An 18,044-nucleotide genomic window follows, 5' to 3' on the forward strand; every position below is an offset into this window, starting at 1 on the left:
TGGCAGCGCACAAATACATAACAAACACGGCGCTTCCATATCGGTATAGTATCACGGCTATTAGGAAGGCCTTGACATCCAAATGGCAAGAGAAATGGGACCATTGCTTAAGCAACAAGCTACATCTTACTAAACCCGTAATTGGAGAGTGGAAGTGGTGCACTTACCAGCAAGGGTTCCGTGAGGTTAACCTGTGTCGACTTCGGATTGGACACCCACATTTAACACACAACTGTCTCCTCCGTAAAGAAAACCCGCCGACTTGCGAAAAGTGCAATCAACCTCTTACAGTAATACATATCCTTATAACGTGTCAACAGTTTGGCACACAGCGACGGAAGCTTTTAAACAACCTATATAATTTAAATATACCTTTACACCTTGCCCTATTACTGGCAGATGACCCACTAGTGACATTTACTAATCTATTCCACTTTTTAGAGACAACTGGTTATTTACACGAACTATATTGCAATGCAGGTTTGCCTGCTTTAACCTTGCGTTTCCTTTTGTCTTGTGACCGGCGCCGCATGGCCTTAGTTGCCTTTGTGCCATTAAACCCCAAATAACCAACCAACCTTCTTCCCGAAATTGTAGATTCCCGCATTAAGCGCAGCATGCCCATCCGCAGGCCACAGTGGAATGAGCGAGCTATTGAAGCACAGCGAAAAATCAAAGAAACTGCAACGAAGAGCAAGCTGACAAAGCACAGTAGCCTCTCCGACACAAGCCGCGACCTCAACTCGTAGGCTTGCCGGTGCGTCAGCTCTGAGTTGAGGAGCTGTTCCTACCATAGCGCGCACTTTTATCAGTAGAAGAATACGCATTCGGGCTGGTTGGTTCATGATTACGATCTAAGATTACGTGTATAAGATTCCCCTTTCATGGAAGCGTTTTTATATCAGCCAAACGGGGCGGTGCACCAATGACCGCATGCGCGAGAACTCAAACAAAGTTCAAGAACGAGCTAGAGATAGTCAGTTATCACTGCATTGCAATGAATGCGGCTGCAAGCCGTCTTTCAAAGATGTGACCTACCTGTCAAACTACCTCGATGACCGCGCACGCTTTATTTCGGAAGCTTTCCACATTCATGTTAGCGGCGAAGCATGCGTAAGCCTTCCCTCTATTTCTCTCCTTCCGAAGGAGATTGCCTTCCTATCGCATTGCAATCCTCCCTGCGCATGCACAATTCTGTTGATTCTGTGTTTGAAACAGCGGCGGAGTATATATATGCTGACTGAAAGAATAAAGACACTTCGGTTGTTAGCGCTGTTGTCTGTGTCCCTTCACTCGTCTTGTTGTTTAGCGCTGTTTTTTTATTGCTTTTTTATCAGTGTTCGTGAACAGACGACTGGTAACGCTGAGTAGTGACTATCTTTTGAAGAATAGAAAAGAAAAAAAATGCTGTCAAAGGTTCCACTTTGTCTTTCCTACGTGTCGTGTTTTAGATAATGGGGTCCTCCCTATTTCGACGCACGTTTCTAGTGGATAGGCTCCTTGTCATTTGCGCACGTTCGTCCTGGCAGTGTTTCAGTGTCAAATCGACCTGAGTATGCTATTTCACATCTTAAGTGGTTAGAGCGACGGTCCGCTCACGTTATCAACGGGATCAGCCGGATGTGAGCGGTGGATATGACTAGCACAAAATAAAGGATAACGCATTGTTGTGATTGGCCTTTCGGTCCTCCTGGCGAGCCTGCGTCTTCGAGCCGGAGCTGCACCTGCTGAGGGGCCAAGGCCTCTTCAAGGGGCACCGATGAGCTGCCCCCTTTCGAGCCGGTGGACGGGATGTTGTGATCAACCGTTCACTCCGCGACACCCCTCGGTAACGGCTCGCACAATTATGGTGAAAGGGCCGAGACCCTCGACAAAATGGTTCTCGACACAGATGAATTATGACCAGCGCGGGAATACTTCTCATGAGAGGTTTCAGAAATTAGCAATGATACGGCTGAAACTTGTCAGCAGCACAAACTGACGTATCCAAGCCAGACGCGGTCAGTGCGATTATACCTGAACATGTGTCCAACAGAATTTCTTCACTATATTTTTTTAGAAAAATATTATCGACTCGTGTGACGCGTGTGTCAGCTGCTGAAGTCAAGGTCACTGGTTCTACACCAGGCCATGCCGGCCGCATTTTGATGGCGGCGATCTGCAAAATTACCCTTGTTTGAATCATTGTGATTCTATTTGCAATTACCTTAGTAAATACATTGTAGGCAACGGACAGTAAGCTGGCTGGTCTATCATTTTTCAAGTCTTTGGCGTCCCCTTTCTTATGGATTAGGATTATGTCAGCGTTTTTCCAAGATTCCGGTACGCTCACAGTCATGAGGCATTGCGTAAACAGGGTGGCGAGCTTCCCTAGAACAATCTGCCCACCATCCTTCAGCAAATCTGCTGTTACCTGATCCTCCCCAGCTGCCTTCCCCCTTTGCATAGCTCTCAAGGCTTTTTCTTTACTTCTTCCGGCGTTACCTTTGGGATTTCGAATTCCTCTAGACTATTCTCTCTTCCATTATCGTCGTGGGTGCCACTGGTACTGTATAAATCTCTATAGAACTCCTCAGCCACTTGAACTATCTCATCCATATTAGTAATGATATTGCCGGCTTTGTCTCTTAACGCATACATCTTATTCTTGCCAATTCCTAGTTTCTTCGTCACTGCTTTTAAGCTTCCTCCGTTCCTGAGAGTATGTTCAATTCTATCCATATTATACTTCCTTATGTCAGCTGTCTTACGCTTGTTGATTAACTTCGAAAGTTCTGGCAGTTCTATTCTAGCTGTAGGGTTAGAGGCTTTCATACATTGGCGTTTCTTGATCAGATCTTTCGTCTCCTGCGATAGCTTACTGGTATCCTGTCTAACGGAGTTACCACCGACTTCTATTGGACACTCCTTAATGATGCCCACAAGATTGTCATTCATTGCTTCAACACTAAGGTCCTCTTCCTGAGTTAAAGCCGAATACCTGTTCTGTAGCTTGATGTGGAATTCCTCTATTTTCCCTCTTACTGCTAACTCACTTATCGGCTTCTGATGTACCAGTTTCTTCCGTTCCCTCCTCAGGTCTAGGCTAATTCGAGTTCTTACCATCCTATGGTCACTGCAGCGTACCTTTCTGAGCACGTCCACATCTTGTATGATGCCAGGGTTAGCACAGAGTATGAAGTCTATTTCATTTCTAGTCTCGCCGTTCGGGCTCCTCCACGTCTACTTTCGGCTGTCCTGCTTGCGGAAGAAGGTATTCATTATCCGCATGTTATTCTGTTCCGCAAACTCTACTAATAACTCTCCCCTGCTATTCCTAGTGCATCTGCCATATTCCCCCACTGCCTTCTCTCCAGCCTGCTTCTTGCCTGCCTTGGCAGTGAAGTCGCCCATCAGTATAGTGTATTTTGTTTTGACTTAACCCATCGCTGATTCCACGTCTTCATAGAAGCTTTCGACTTCCTGGCCATCATGACTGAATGTGGGGGCGTAGACCTGTACAACCTTCATATTGTACCTCTTATTAAGTTTCACAACAAGACCTGGCACCATCTCGTTAATGCTATAGAATTACTGTATATTACCAGCTATTCGAAACCTGGAGGCTTACAAGAAGGGTTCTACTCAAATTGAGGACGACGCAGCGAGCTATGGAAAGAAGAATGATAGGTGTAACGTTAAGGGATAAGAAAAGAGCATATTGGGTGAGGGAACAAACGCGAGTTAATGATATCTTAGTTGAAATCAAGAAAGAGAAATGGGGGCATGGGCAGGACATGTAATGAGGAGGGAAGATGACCGATGGTCGTTAAGGGTTACGGACTGGATTCCAAGGGAAGGGAAGCGTAGCAGGCGGCGGCAGAAAGTTATGTGGGCGGACGAGATTAAGAAGTTTGCAGGGACGACATGGCGACAATTAGTACATGACTGGGGTTGTTGGAGGAGTATGGGAGAGGCCTTTGCCCTGCAGTGGGCGTAACCAGGCTGATGATGATGATGATGATACCAGCTATATTCTTATTAATCAGGAATCCGACTCCTAGTTCTCGTCTCTCCTCTAAGCCCCGCGCGGTAGCACAGGACGTGCCGGTTTTTTAGCACTGTATATGCTCCTTCTGGCCTCCTAACTTCACTGAGCCCTATTATATCCCATTTTCTGCCCTCTAATTCCTCCAATAGCACTGCTAGACTGGGCTCTCTAGATAACGTTCTAGCGTTAAACGTTGCCAGGTTCATATATGATGATGATGATGATGATCTGAAATTGGGCAAGAACACGGCCAAGCGACCTAGCCTTATATTATATTACTGTGGTGAAAGTGTGCTGTGTACCATGGGTTTTCTTTTTTTTTTGTTGTTGTACGTACGCTCTTTCCTTTGTCCTTCGTTTGGATACATAAACTGTAATAGCTGACCTCAAGATCTAGTTTCCGAAGAGAGAGAAAGAAAATAAAAAAACGCTGTCAAAGGTTCCACTCTGTCGTATTGGTGTCGTGTTTTAGATAATGGGTCCTGCCTATTTTGACGCACGTTTCTAATCGATACGTTCTTTTTTGTCATTTGCGCATGTGCACCTTGGCAGTCTTTCGGTATAAAATCGACCTGAGTATGCACTGCTGAAGTGGGGATCGCACACGCCCTAGATTTGATTTGTGACTACAAACGAACATAACAGACGATTTGCAAATATATGGGAGTTGGCGGCCCTAAAACACCCTACCTTCTAAAGAAAACTCACCAACAGTCGACCATTCCAGAAAACGAACACCGCGGAGATCGTATTTATCGATTACGACATCTTTTGGCAGGCTATTCAAACCTGATGTGCAATTTCGCCTTTCAATATACTATTCTAACACCACTAAAAGTCGAGCGCGAACTTATTGCAAAAAGTTTTGCATATTGCATTGTCATAAGTACCGTGAAGGAGAGAACATGTGACGAAGCGCACAAAAAAGAGCAGCTCATATGTTCATAATGATGAATACATAATAAAACATCAGTTTAGTACACACAGTATGCAGACGAGGGTCCCGAAATCAACGGACGAGAAATGTGAAAAGGGAGCCTCGTGGCAAGCTTTATTGCGAATGCCCCGTCTATTTGTGTTTCTTCTCGCTAGCTCATACCCCCCTCCTCCCGAAACATGTAGATAATGACGGGATCCGATATACAGCCTCATTAGCTAGAGTGTCTCGTTCATGTGTTGTTTTGCACAATACCATACGTCTGGAGAAAGTGTGATAAATAACATCGTTACGTGCTTCCGTTATCTTCGCTTTTCTGTACCTCAATCGATTGTACCGAGTTTTTCCGACCTTGAAGTAAGCTAGGAATGTAATAGGGTGAAAACATTACATACATCGCATATCAATAAAGAAGACAAACGCCTACTTTAGCAAAGCCTTCTAATAGAAAAAAATAGGAAGAACGCAGTAATAGCGAAATTGGCTCTACAAGAATGTACCTTTTTGACGAGATACCTTCAAATTTTCCACGTGTACGAGAACAGCATCCACTCCGCAGACGAAAGGGCACGTGCGCACTTTTGTCCATGGCCTGCATGTCGCGCGGAACAAAACAGCGCTGGCCGATGTTCAGCTGTCAGCCATCCGGATTATCAGGCCAGCGAAACTTCCCTCAGCCTTTTCCTCTCACAACCACGAATTAAATCCACGCCTTGTCATTTACACGTGGTAAGTTCAATGGGACGGCCTGGCAGACGGTCGCAAATACAGGGAAAGGAGAAAAAGAACCCAGGACATGGACGCATTCGTCTTTCCGGTAATGTCTCATTGTCGCGTAGACAGTGAGGTCGACAGACTATTCTGCTTTTCTTTTGTGTCGTGTTCCTTCGCGCTACTGAGATTCCTAAATAGACACTAATCTAGTGGCGCTGAAATGGCAACCTGCAGTGAGCATCATGGTGTGAAGAATTTTGTCATACTATTGTTCAGTTGTATTCCACGTAGTAGTGACGGTGAAGAAAACAGTCGCAAAACTGTGACTGACGAAACGGACTTTATTGGGCGATCCTGTGCCCACAAAAGCAAGTTGCACTCAAAGCACAACGATAGCGGCAAATACAGTCGGCGATCGTCGAAATCTGATCAACGGCGAAACGCGTCGGCTTTTATACATGAGTCATCGAAGGTTCCACAGTAATGCCTGCTTCCCGCGTGTGTTTCAGCAAGTACTAGACAATTCGCGTCGCTCATACAATCAGATTCCATAAGCATCGGTGACAACAGACAACGAATGGAAGCATCGACAACGTTCGAGAAACTTCTCGATACATGCAGGCGTGTCCTGCTCCGAGCGAACGCTGTCCTGCATCGGCAAAGAGCATCCCTTCAGTCATGACTCAGTAGCGTCGCCTGGTGGGGGAATATGAACTACTCGCAAGATGGCTGCCGTAGTACCCCCACGTTAAGGTGAGGCCTTATAGAGTGGAACATTTTCGAGACGCTCTTACACGGCTGTCTCTCATGCCGGAAGTGGTTGCGCTGGGTGCATATCAAATGGACCGGCCGTGTGCGGTGACTTTCAAAGACGAAGAAGCAAAAAAGTGGATTATCGCTGCACACGCTTCTGATGTCACGGACCACCGCTGTGTGGTCGTCGACCCGTGTGACCGAGGCGTCCGTACCAAGCTCTACTGGCTTCTTCACGGTGTACCTGACGACGACGTTCGCACTTCTTTGTCGCCTTTTGGTAAGACGACTGTGATCACCAGGGACAGGTGGCGGGTGCAAGGATTCGTTGGCAAAGGGTCAACCACCCGTTCTGTCACTATTAAGCTCAAAATGGGCGTCACCGCAGAGGACTTGCCCCACCAGCTGCGAGTGGAAGATGTTGCGTTCGTGCACATCCCTGGCAGAGCTCCCCACTGCCTCCGATGCCGCGGCATCGGGCACATACGACGCGAGTGCCGTGTGCCACGCTGTGGGCTTTGTCGTCGTTTCGGCCACGACAAGACCCAGTGCGTCCGAACCTATGCCACAGTGACAAACCCGACATTGAAGGAAGATGTCACCGATCCCTTGATGGAAGTGGTCGACGCAGCGGAAGCCGCAGGCGAAGAGAAACAGACCCAGCCCTCGGTGTTAACGCCCCTGAAGAAGGCAACGACTGTTAAAGAAGCCAAGTCATCGGACGGCTGGAAAGACCCATGGGATGGCACGGTAGAGCCAACTAACTCGATGGAGGTTGAGGTAAAATAGTCCAAAGAAACGTGCACATCAGCAAGTGAGGACCGCGGAACAGCATGACACTGACGACACCGTGATGCCAACGTCAATTAGTGTACCTGCTAAGAGGCTTCACGAAGAGGCATGAGCAAGATGAAAATGATCGAGACTGGGAGTAACGAGCCTCCACCGAAAGCTATCCCGGGACGCCCACCGGCGTTCAAGCCCAAGCCCGGCGTTCCATCCAAACGCCGTTCTACAAACCAGACGCCTCCCTGTTAGCGGAGGCGTTCGTGGGATAGCAAAATTGTTGGGGTCTGGGGACTGCGGTTTGTGGGCAGGATGTGCGTCGGCCGTCGTCATTGCGCTTTGAAGTCCAGAAAACCATGGTCCGCCTCCCTAGACCGTCGAGTCTTCGCAGCAGATGTAAGACGGACGATGTGCGATAGTTGGTTTAGATTCTCCTCCCGTTACATGACAGCTAATTTTTCGACTGGAACTTGTGTCACGAAGTTGAACGTGCGTGGAGTTTAGCGGGCGTAGAAGACAATGTGAAGTTAATCGTATTCTTATTGAAAATAATATTGACTCATTGGCCATTCAAGAAACAAAAATTGCAACTGATGAATACATGGAGCAAACGGTTAACGTTTTCCGCCCCAGATATACCGTAAGTGTATGTCACGCGGCGGGTAGGTCTGGGGGCTGCCTTATTATTTTGCGTTGCAGCATTGCTCCAGTTGAAGCCATCACGTCATCCGAGGATGGTACAATGGTCCTCTGCGATTTGACTTTTTCAGAGATGCCTTGGAGGGGTATATGTGTTCATGCTCCGAACGTAGCACGGGAGCGGGATGTCTTCTTTGGTGATGTTCAGCAGTACTTGAATTGTGAAAACCTTGTCATATTGCTGGGTGATTTTAATTGTGTTTGCTTTCCAGAAGATAAATCTAAGTTGACTAGTGTTTGTGATAAAAGTGCGTTGCTTTTAAGTTCGATTGTAAGGCAACGAGAGCTTGAAGACATTCGTTATGTGTTGTCAAGCGAAAACCATACCATGTACACGCACTACCAAGATCAGTGTTATAGCAGGCTAGACAGAATTTATGCTCCGTTAACCTTTGTACATTTATTTTCAAATTACCAAGTGTTACATGTAAGTTTTAGCGATCATTGCCTCGTTATGTGAACCATAGGAAAGAAACAAAAACCATCGAACTTCAGCTGGAAGTTATGGAAGGAAGCTAAATGATAAGCTTTTGCAAGATTACGTTTTTCAAAAGGCAGTTCAAGAAAATGTCCAAAATTTGCTCAGCATAGCTACGTCAGTGTTTTTCATTGCAGAATGGGAACTCTTCAAAAGAGACGTTAAATTCACCGCGATTGAAAGAGCATGCGTTGTCTGTCGCTGAAGAAGAGCACCTTAGGTTAAGATATATGCTCAGCGCCGAAAACTCTTTGCCTGGTTTGTTTTCGAAAGAAATGAAAGAAGTTAAATCTGTGCGTCAAGTCCTGGATGAATAAAAGTACAGGGGGGTGGCATTAAAGGCAAGGGCCGAGAGTTTATGGATGGGAGAGACGCCTACCAAGCGAGCAATAAGTGACGAGAAGAAACATGCGGTTTCCAAGGAAATAACAGAAATAAACTATCAATAGGAAGTCACGAGGGATAGTGGAATGATTTAGCACGCATTTGAGTCTTATTATGAAAGTTTGAAGGAAAAACATGTGATCTTGAAAGGTTTAGAACGGACTTCTTGCCATTAATACCAACATTATCGACGAGGTCTGTGAAGCACTTGACAGACCAATAAGCCTTTCAGTAGTTGAGGATGCGATTGACGAACTTAGTCTCGGCAAGTCGCCGGGGCCGGATGGTCTGGGAGGGGCTTTCTATAAGAGCTTTAAAAGTGGAATAGCTGGAGCATTACAGCGCGTGATAAGGAAGATGTACGAGAATCAGGAAACACCTCCTTCTTTTCGGGCATCGCACGTTATTTTAATTCCTAAAGGGAAAAATCGTGCGTGACTTTTGGATGTTGAAGCCTACAGACGAATAAGCTTGACAAATAAGGACTATAAAGTTTACAGTAGAGTACTGCTGCGACGATTGCAGACAGTTATAAACGAACTTGTGGGGCCCTATCAGACATGCGGTATCAAAGGCAAATCGATTTTTTTTTAATATACATACTGCAAGGGCCATACTGGAATGTTAGGATGAAAGAGAGGAAAGAGTCGCTATGATACAAATTTATCTTAAAAAGACTTTTGACAGGGTCGTGCAGGATCTCATATTTTTGCTCTCAGAACATGTTAAACCGGTGCAGTGAAAACAGATGGAGTAAGAATGGTGTACAAAGATTGCACTGCAAAGTTAGTAATTACTAGGAAATTAGGCACCAGTATAAAAGTGGAATCATCAATAAAACAAGGACGCTGTTTGTCGCCTCTTTTATTTGCCTTGTATTTGGAGCCTTTTTGTTTCAAAATACTTAAAAGCCAACTTTTCGTGGGTTTAGCTAGGCAGGAATTCAGACTAGAGTTTTGGCTTATGCAGATGACGTGGCGATTTTCTGCCGGGATACAGAAAGTGTGAATAACACTATGAAAGAGGTTGTTTCTTTTTGCGCGGCAACTGGAAGGATGATGATGATGTGTGTGGTATAGTGGCGCAAGGGCCAGATATGGCCAAAGAGCGCCAAGACAGTGTTAGTGATTTCGCGGTGGAATGATGGGTCCTGTGAAGAAGATGTGACTTGGCTGTAAAGTGGCCTAAAATAGTCGCTGTATAGTCCGTAAAATCTACATGCTATAAAATTATGGCGATGATGATGAAGATGTGTGGAGTTTTATGGCGCAAGGGCCAGGTGTGGCCAAAGAGCGCCATGTCTGTGGTAATGAGTTTGCGGTGTAATTATGATTGCTATGAAGTTGGTGTGAGGTGGCTGTAAAGAGGCCTTAAAACATACGCTCTAAAGTGTGTAAAATCTGTATGATAAAATTATGGCGATGACGTATGACTTGTACTATGAAAATTTAGATGCATATAAAAAAATGATACGATAGATAAAATATATCACGATTATGAGAAATGCCAGAGCACTACTGCCTCCTTAGAGCCCTTGAAGCACAAGGGCCTGGAGGCATGTGCTACGCAAAACAATTATCGCAGTGGCATCCTCTCGAGAGAGGAGGCGCTACAAAATCATGGGACTAATAACATGTAAGACGACGTCTCTGAGGAAACCTAGGACACTGTTTGTATTAAAAAGCGGTTCTGGACCGAGAAACATTAGAGCATGAAGAGGGATATGCCGGCGGTATGCTAAGAAAAAATATCTCTTTCTCTCAGATTCAGCTTCCAGACACTCCAGGAGGACGTGGAGTACGGTCAGCCTCTCCCCGCATCTACCACAGGTTGGAGGCTCACTTCCGGTGAGTAGAAAATTATGGGTGCCAAACGTGTGTCCTATTCTGAGACGACAGAATAGGACATCTGTTCGGCGCGATTTTGTATTAGAGGGCCAGAATCCTAACTGTAGTTCTATCAGGTCGAGCTTATTATCCGTTTCCGCATCCCACATGTGTTGCCAGTGATCTCGCAGCCTCCTTCGCAAGAAAGACCTCAGATCTGTGACAGGCACCGCTGCGGTAGGGTTAACAGCTTGCAATGTGATTGATGTGGCCATCTCGTCCGCCAGAACGTTACCTTCGATTCCCCTATGGCCAGGGACCCAGCATATTATGATATTCTGGTTAGATGAGTACGCTTTGCACTAGACCGAATATAGTTCATTAAATACGGGATTTTTATGTTTGCTGAGTGACATTAAGGCCTTCACGACGCTGAGAGAGTCTGTATAGATCACTGCTTTTGGAAGTTTCGATTTTCTTAAGTGCTTTACAGCAGAGAGCAATGCGCAGGCCTCGGCCGTAAAAATACTTGTTTCCGGATGCAGTACATCGGTTTCCGAAAACGATGGGCCGACGGCTGCATAGAATACCCCGGCATTTGACTTCGAAGCGTCTGTGTAGAACTCTGCGCAGGAGTGCTTGTGCTGGAGTTCTAGGAAATGCATTCGGATTTCGGCCTCAGAAGCGTGCTTTGTAACTTTTATAAACGATATGTCACATTGTATCACCTGCCACTCCCAAGGAGGTAAGAGCTTGGTTAGGTGCATTAAGCGATGCTCGACGAGTGGGACACGCATTTCATCGCTAGGCTCCTTCACACGCAGCGAGAAAGGCTGTCATGGAGGGACGATTGCTGAAAAGTGTAGCGCACGTCATATCAGTAACGGTATCAAAACATGGATGTTCAGGATTAGAGCGCACTTTAAGGAAATATGTAAAGCTAATGTACGATCTCTGTAGGTGGAGAGACCATTCATTTGATTCTACACATAGACTTTGTATGGGACTCGTTCTGAAAGCGCCAGTGGCCAGTCGGATTCCTAGATGGTGGACAGGATCTAGGATCTTTAGTGCGCTCGGGGCGGTAGAGCTATATACTACAGCACCATAATCCAATCGAGACCGAATAAGGCTCTTGTATAGGTTCATTAAACACTTCCTATCACTACCCCATGTAGTCTGGGATAGAAGTTTCATTAGGTTCATTGTTTTTAGACATTTTTCTTTCAGATATTTAATGTGTGGAATGAAAGTGAGTCTGTAGTCAAGTATGATTCCTAGGAATTTGTGCTGTTTGCTGATAGGTATTCGTTGTCCACACAGTTCTAAGGAAGGATCCGGAACCAGGCCTCTCTCTCTTCTAAAAAGAACACAAGAGCTTTTGTTAGGATTGATCTTAAATCCATTCTTGTCTGCCCACATTGAGACTTTGTTCAGGCCGTGCTGTACCTGTCTCTCGCACACTGCGAGGTTACAGGATTTGAAAGCTATTTGTATGTCGTCCACGTAGACAGAATAAAAGATTGCCGGTGGTAATGAAGCGCGCAGCGTGTTTATCTTCACGATGAAGAGTGTGCAGCTGTGCACGCCTCCTTGCGGTACACCCGTTTCTTGCGTAAAAGGACGCGAAAGTACATTTCCTACTTTTACCCGGAAGGTACGACTGGACAGATAGATTTCTATTAGGTTTAGCATATTACCATGGATGCCCATTTCTGACAAATCTCTTAAGATTCCGTAACGCCACGTCGTATCGTACGCCTTCTCCATATCGAGGAATATGGATAAGAAGAATTGTTTGTGTACAAATGCGTCCCGGATATTTGCTTCTACACGTACAAGATGGTCAGTTGTGGAGCGCCCTTCTCGGAAGCCGCACTGATAGGGATCAAGGATTTTGCTCAGTTCAAGGAAATGGACGAGTCACCGATTAATCATTTTTTCAAACACCTTACAAGTGCAACTTGTGAGGGCTATCGGGCGGTAACTTGCCACTGAGGAAGGGTCCTTGCCTTGTTTCAAAACAGGGACCACAATGGCTTCCTTCCATGCGGTTGGAAGGTACCCTGCATCCCAAATGGTGTTGAAAAGTGTGAGTAGTGTAACCTGCGTGTCACTGTGTAAGTTTTTGAGCATTTCATACATGATTCTATCAGATCCTGGTGCGGAGCTGTTGCATACGCTCAAGGCAGCTCTCAATTCAGCAATACAAAAAGGACGGTTGTAAGGCTCATTCTCTCGACCTTTTCTTGTTAATGGCTTACGTTCTTCTGTTTCTTTGTATTTGAGAAAGGACTATGTATAATTTGTTGGACTTGACACGCTCTCAAGATATTCCCCATGTGAGTCTGCCTGGTCTTGCAGTGTATCGCCCTATGTGTTCACCAGGGGGAGTGAATGTGTTTGCCGCCCTCTAATCCTATTTACTCTGTTCCAGGCTTTGGCCTCATCCCTAAACGAGTTAATACTCGATAGATACTTTTGCCAGCTTTCTGGTCTGGCCTGTCGGCGGGTTCTCCTACCTTGGGATTTTACTCTTTTTAATGTTGACAAGATTTTCTGCAGTGGGCGAAGCGCGTAGCAACCCCCACGCTTTGTTCTGATTCCTACGTGCGATTCTGCATTCATTGTTCCACCACGGGACATGCAGTTTGCATGCCGAGCCGCTTAATTCACGTATGCATTTAGATGCGGCATCTATTACGAAGGCTGTGAAGTACTCCACAGCAGCATCGATTTCTAAAGAAGACATGTCATCCCATGATATTCTAGTTAAGTTTCGGAACCTCTCCCAGTCTGCTGTGTCAATCTTCCACCTGGGAGCCTGTGGTGGCTATTCGTTTTCTTTAAGTGTTCTTAATAGTATGGGGAAGTGGTCGCTTCCGTAAGGATTTTTCATAACGTCCCATTCGAGTTCAGGCAGAATGGACGAGGAAACTATGCTCAGGTCAATAGAAGAAAAGGTTCTGTTTGCTAGGGAGTAATACGTGGGTTCCTTCTTATTCAGCAAGCACGCACCTGAAGAAAAAAGGAACTGTTCAACAAGATGACCTCGTGCGTCTGTACGAGAGTCGCCCCTCAGGGAGCTGTGCGCATTGAAATCGCCAAGAACAACATAAGGTTCTGGCAATTCGTCTATAAATGACTGAAATTCATGTTTGTTTAACTTCAAGTGTGGGGGTACATAAAGCAAGCAAATGGTGACGAGTTTATTTAAAAGAAGAGCTCGAACCGCCACTGCTTCAAGGGGCGTTTGTAGCTGTAAACGCTGACAGGAAATACTTTTATGAACCAAAATGGCAACACCGCCTGATGATACGACTGCATCATCGCGATCTTTGCGAAACTTGACATACGGTCGGAGAAAGTTTGTATGTTGTGGTTTTAGGTGTGTTTCCTGCAGACACAGCACTGTTGGATTGTGTTTTTGGACAAGCTCTTGCACGTCATCAAGGTTCCTTAGAAGACCTCTGATGTTCCACTGAATTATTTGTGTATCCATATTGGAGGTCAGTAGGTGCTGTGTGTACAGAAACAGAAGTAGTGATTATGAAAATTACAGAGATTAAATTACAGAGCCCTTTCGAGGCCCTGTAACGGGAGTTTTGCCCTTTCTGGAGCGTTCGAGGGAGCCTCGCCGCTCCTTAGGCGCTTGGGGCGCCTTGAGGATAGGTGTTGTGTCCATTGCCTCTAGTGAGGCTCCGGACACGTGCTCTTGCGAGCGAGACGTTTTCAGAGGGAGTCCCGCCTTGTAGGGCAAGACCCCTGCGCCCAACAGCCCGGAGGTCGATGGGGCTCCCTGAGGGATTTGACTGCGCCGGCTGTGGCCAGCGCTGGAAGGGGCCGGGGAGGTTGTGGCAGCCTCGACTGCGCCCACCTTCGGGGTCGATGGTCCCTTCTGCTCAGTTGGCGGAGCAGCGCTAGCTGCAACCACCGCGGGGGCAGATGGCGTAACTGCCGACTCACTGCGTGTGGGTCGGACAGACGCCGGAGGCCGTTGTGACGCTGCCCCTTGACGCGCCACTTCGGCAAAGCTTTTCTTTGGCAGGTATGCTACCCGCCTGCGTGCCTCTTTGAACGATATATTTTCCTTGACTTTGATTGTGACTATTTCTTTTTCTTTTTTCCATGATGGACAGGACCGCGAGTACGCGGCGTGTTCCCCATCACAGTTCACGCATTGTGGAGCATTCTCGCAATTGTCAGATGGGTGTTCTTGGGCACTACTTTTTGCGCGAGTCTGGCGGCCTCGGCAGTTCTGTGCACTGTGGCCAAATCTTTGACACTTAAAGCATCGGAGAGGATTGGGGATGTACGGTCTGACTCGGATCTTTATGTAGCCAGCCTCAATGGTCTCAGGTAGCATACTTGATGCAAAAGTTAAAATTAAGTGCTTTGTCTCAATCTCCTTGCCATCGCGCCTGATTTTTATTCTCTTGACATTGGTCACATTTTGATCGCTCCAGCCCTCCAGTAGTTCGGCTTAAGTCAGTTCCATGAGATCGGCATCGGAAACAATTCCGCGGGTGGTGTTCATTGTGCGGTGCGGTGTGACCGTCACTGGAAGATTCCCAAAGGATACTAGATTAGAGAGTTTCTCGTACTGTGTCTTATCACGCAGTTCTAAGAGGTGGTCGCCACTTGCCAACTTAGAGACTTTATAGCCTAGGCCAAAAGCTTCACTAAGTGTCTTCGCAACAAGAAAAGGTGAGATCATTCTCGCTGCCTTTTCTTTTTTCTCTGAACGTACTACATGAAAATTTCGCCCTCGTTTATGAGGGCGATCAGGAAGGGTTGGAAAAGAACTTGCCATAGATATGTGTAAAAATTCGGCAGCGCCGCCAGCCACCCACCATGGAGCCCAACAAGGGGACGCTGCAGGACCGTGAAAAGACGGCCGGCACGCGACAGCTGTACGACACTACTATAACCAAATCTGTTATAACCAAGGTTGGCTATCACACACAAGGTTAACCCTTGCCGCCGAGGAGAATGAAGTAAGTGGAAGAGAGGAGAGGACAGGAAAGGTCAAAAAGTAAGAGATAAAGACGAAGATTCGAGAGGAAGAGACAGGAAAAGGCGACTGCCGATTTCCCCCGGGTGGGTCAGTCCGGGGCTGCCGTCTACGTGAAGCCGAGGCCAAAGAGGTGTGTTGCCTCCGCCGGGGGGCCTTAAAGGTCCAAACACCCGGCATCGGCTCAACCCCCAGGATCCCCCTTTCCCCGGACACGGCTAAGCCGCGCACGGCTACACGCGGGAGGGTCCAACCCTCGTGTGCTCGGGTACGTGGTGTCGCAACGCACCAAACGCCTGCTTGCGCAGACGCCCCTGCGGGGCGGCAACTGGAAGGGTTGCCAGCTGGACTAAGTGCCTAGGTTTATGGCACGGCAGCTGGTCACATGCACCCGAGTACTTTGCAATGTGAAGTGGAGCGTTACCCCTGGAAGATATCTTGGAGTGCCATTCCAACATTACCGTGACAGTGCCACGTATTGGATCGAAGAAGTAAAAAAAGATAAAAATCAGGAAGAGAAGTGGGACGGGCATAATTTTTCGATGTTTTCAAGAGCTAGTGTTTGCAATTTGTTTTTTTAGCTACAAAGGTGTATTATGTACTACAAGTGTTATGCATGGTAAGAATTTCGGTCCAGAAACTTCACAGAGTGTTTGCGGTATATATATGGGGATCCACTTGGGGAAGAACTAGCCGGTGTAATTTGTTTCATTCGGTGAAGAACGGAGGACCAGGATTAACACATTTATTTTTGAAACAGATTGTTTGTACATACCTTCCTTGCTTGAGTGAGTTGTCTCACCAACAAATGAACAAACCCGAACACAAATTGGCTTTCTGAGGGAAGTTGTTATGTCCTTTTCTTTACTGAAACAGCATCTTTGGAATGATTTTTTTTACTTCTGTGACGCGTCAGAAACATTATAGTGATCTGGTTGATGTTTTGTTGCCACATCCTGTTTACCGTGTGACGTATACCTGAGGGCCTGAACGCAATGTGCTGAAACGCGTTAAAAAAATTCCGGCTAGATCTTCAGCGAAAACATTCTTTTTTCAATTGCATTTGGGCACTCTCCTTGTGAAGCCATAGCTACAAAACAAGGGCTTCTTTCTTCCATGGTCTGGTAACTGCAACATACGTAAGAAACCTGAAACTATTGAGCACATCTTCTTGGATTGCCATGACTCCGTTTTCTTGTAGGATGTTCTCAAACTAACTCTGAAGAATGAACTGCCGTTAAGTTCTTTGGTATTCGGTTTTTACCATGTGCAGACGCAGGGGGGGTGCCGGCTAACTTGAAAATGCTTCCGTGTATGAGCAGCATGTGGAAAACGCGTACGCACGTCAGGCATGCCCGCGTAGATGAAAGATCTGTGAGGGAACACCTAAGTGAAAGTGTTAGATACACGCGTGGTGCCTTCAAGCACATGACTGCACCGCCAAAGTGGTTTCAGGGGCTTGACACTTTGGTGTGTGTGATATCGTTTTTGAGGGCCTTTAAGTATGTGCAGTCTCTCGAAATGACGTAATATTATTTTTCTGCACCAAGTGACCTACTTTGTACGCGCTTGCGTGTTGTTGTAATGACGGTAATAAAGAAGAATAAAGCTCATGGCTGAGTGGTAGTGCCTCCGTCTCACACTCCGGAGACCCTGGTTCCACTCCCACCCAGCCCATCTTGCAAGATGAATTTATTTATGAATTGCTTTCCGGGGTTTTTCGCTTACGGCCAATGCCGCCGACGCCGCCGACGCCGATGACACCGGCTTTTCTGCGACACGAGCTCCTTAACAAAATAGGATGTAAAATAAATAGGCCTTAAAAAATAGGATGTGAAATAAAGTTAAAAAACGCTGTTTTATTTTATTCTTTCGCGGCAAAACAAAAAAATATTCGTTTAAATTAAGGTATACATTGCGACTTGCTTTTTTTGCGTTACCTAGCGACAGGCCGATGACGCTCTAGGTACGTGCGTCATGCGTCAGACGCGCCGCCGAAGCGAGCGAGTCCTGTTGCGCATGTCAGCGTTGACCTGTTCGGCGACCGTCCTTCCTGTCTTTCTTTTTTTTGGTTTAGCCTGGTTTGTTGGGCTCCCAGCAGGTTCTTGCGTTCCTTTTGCACTTCGATACAGCGCCACTGCACTATTAAACTACGACAAGGTGGAAAATGTTGTTTGACAGTCTGCGACACATTTCAACCAATTAGGCTTGCGGCACGGAAACTACACTTGTGACGTTGTTCGCGAAAAATATGTGAGCCGTCCTGGCGCTGTTTATTACAGTTAATGGCTCGAGCTGGGGGGATGTTTGCGATGCTCTCTGTGAGTTCCACACTATAGCTACTATGTTCGGTAGTTTTTGGCACGCTCACCGAGTATCGTGTTGTGATGCAGTTAGGGAAAAGCAGCTCGACCATGAGACGC

The sequence above is a fragment of the Dermacentor variabilis genome, chromosome 5 (genome assembly GCF_050947875.1).
Source record: "Dermacentor variabilis isolate Ectoservices chromosome 5, ASM5094787v1, whole genome shotgun sequence".
NCBI lineage: Eukaryota > Metazoa > Arthropoda > Arachnida > Ixodida > Ixodidae > Dermacentor > Dermacentor variabilis.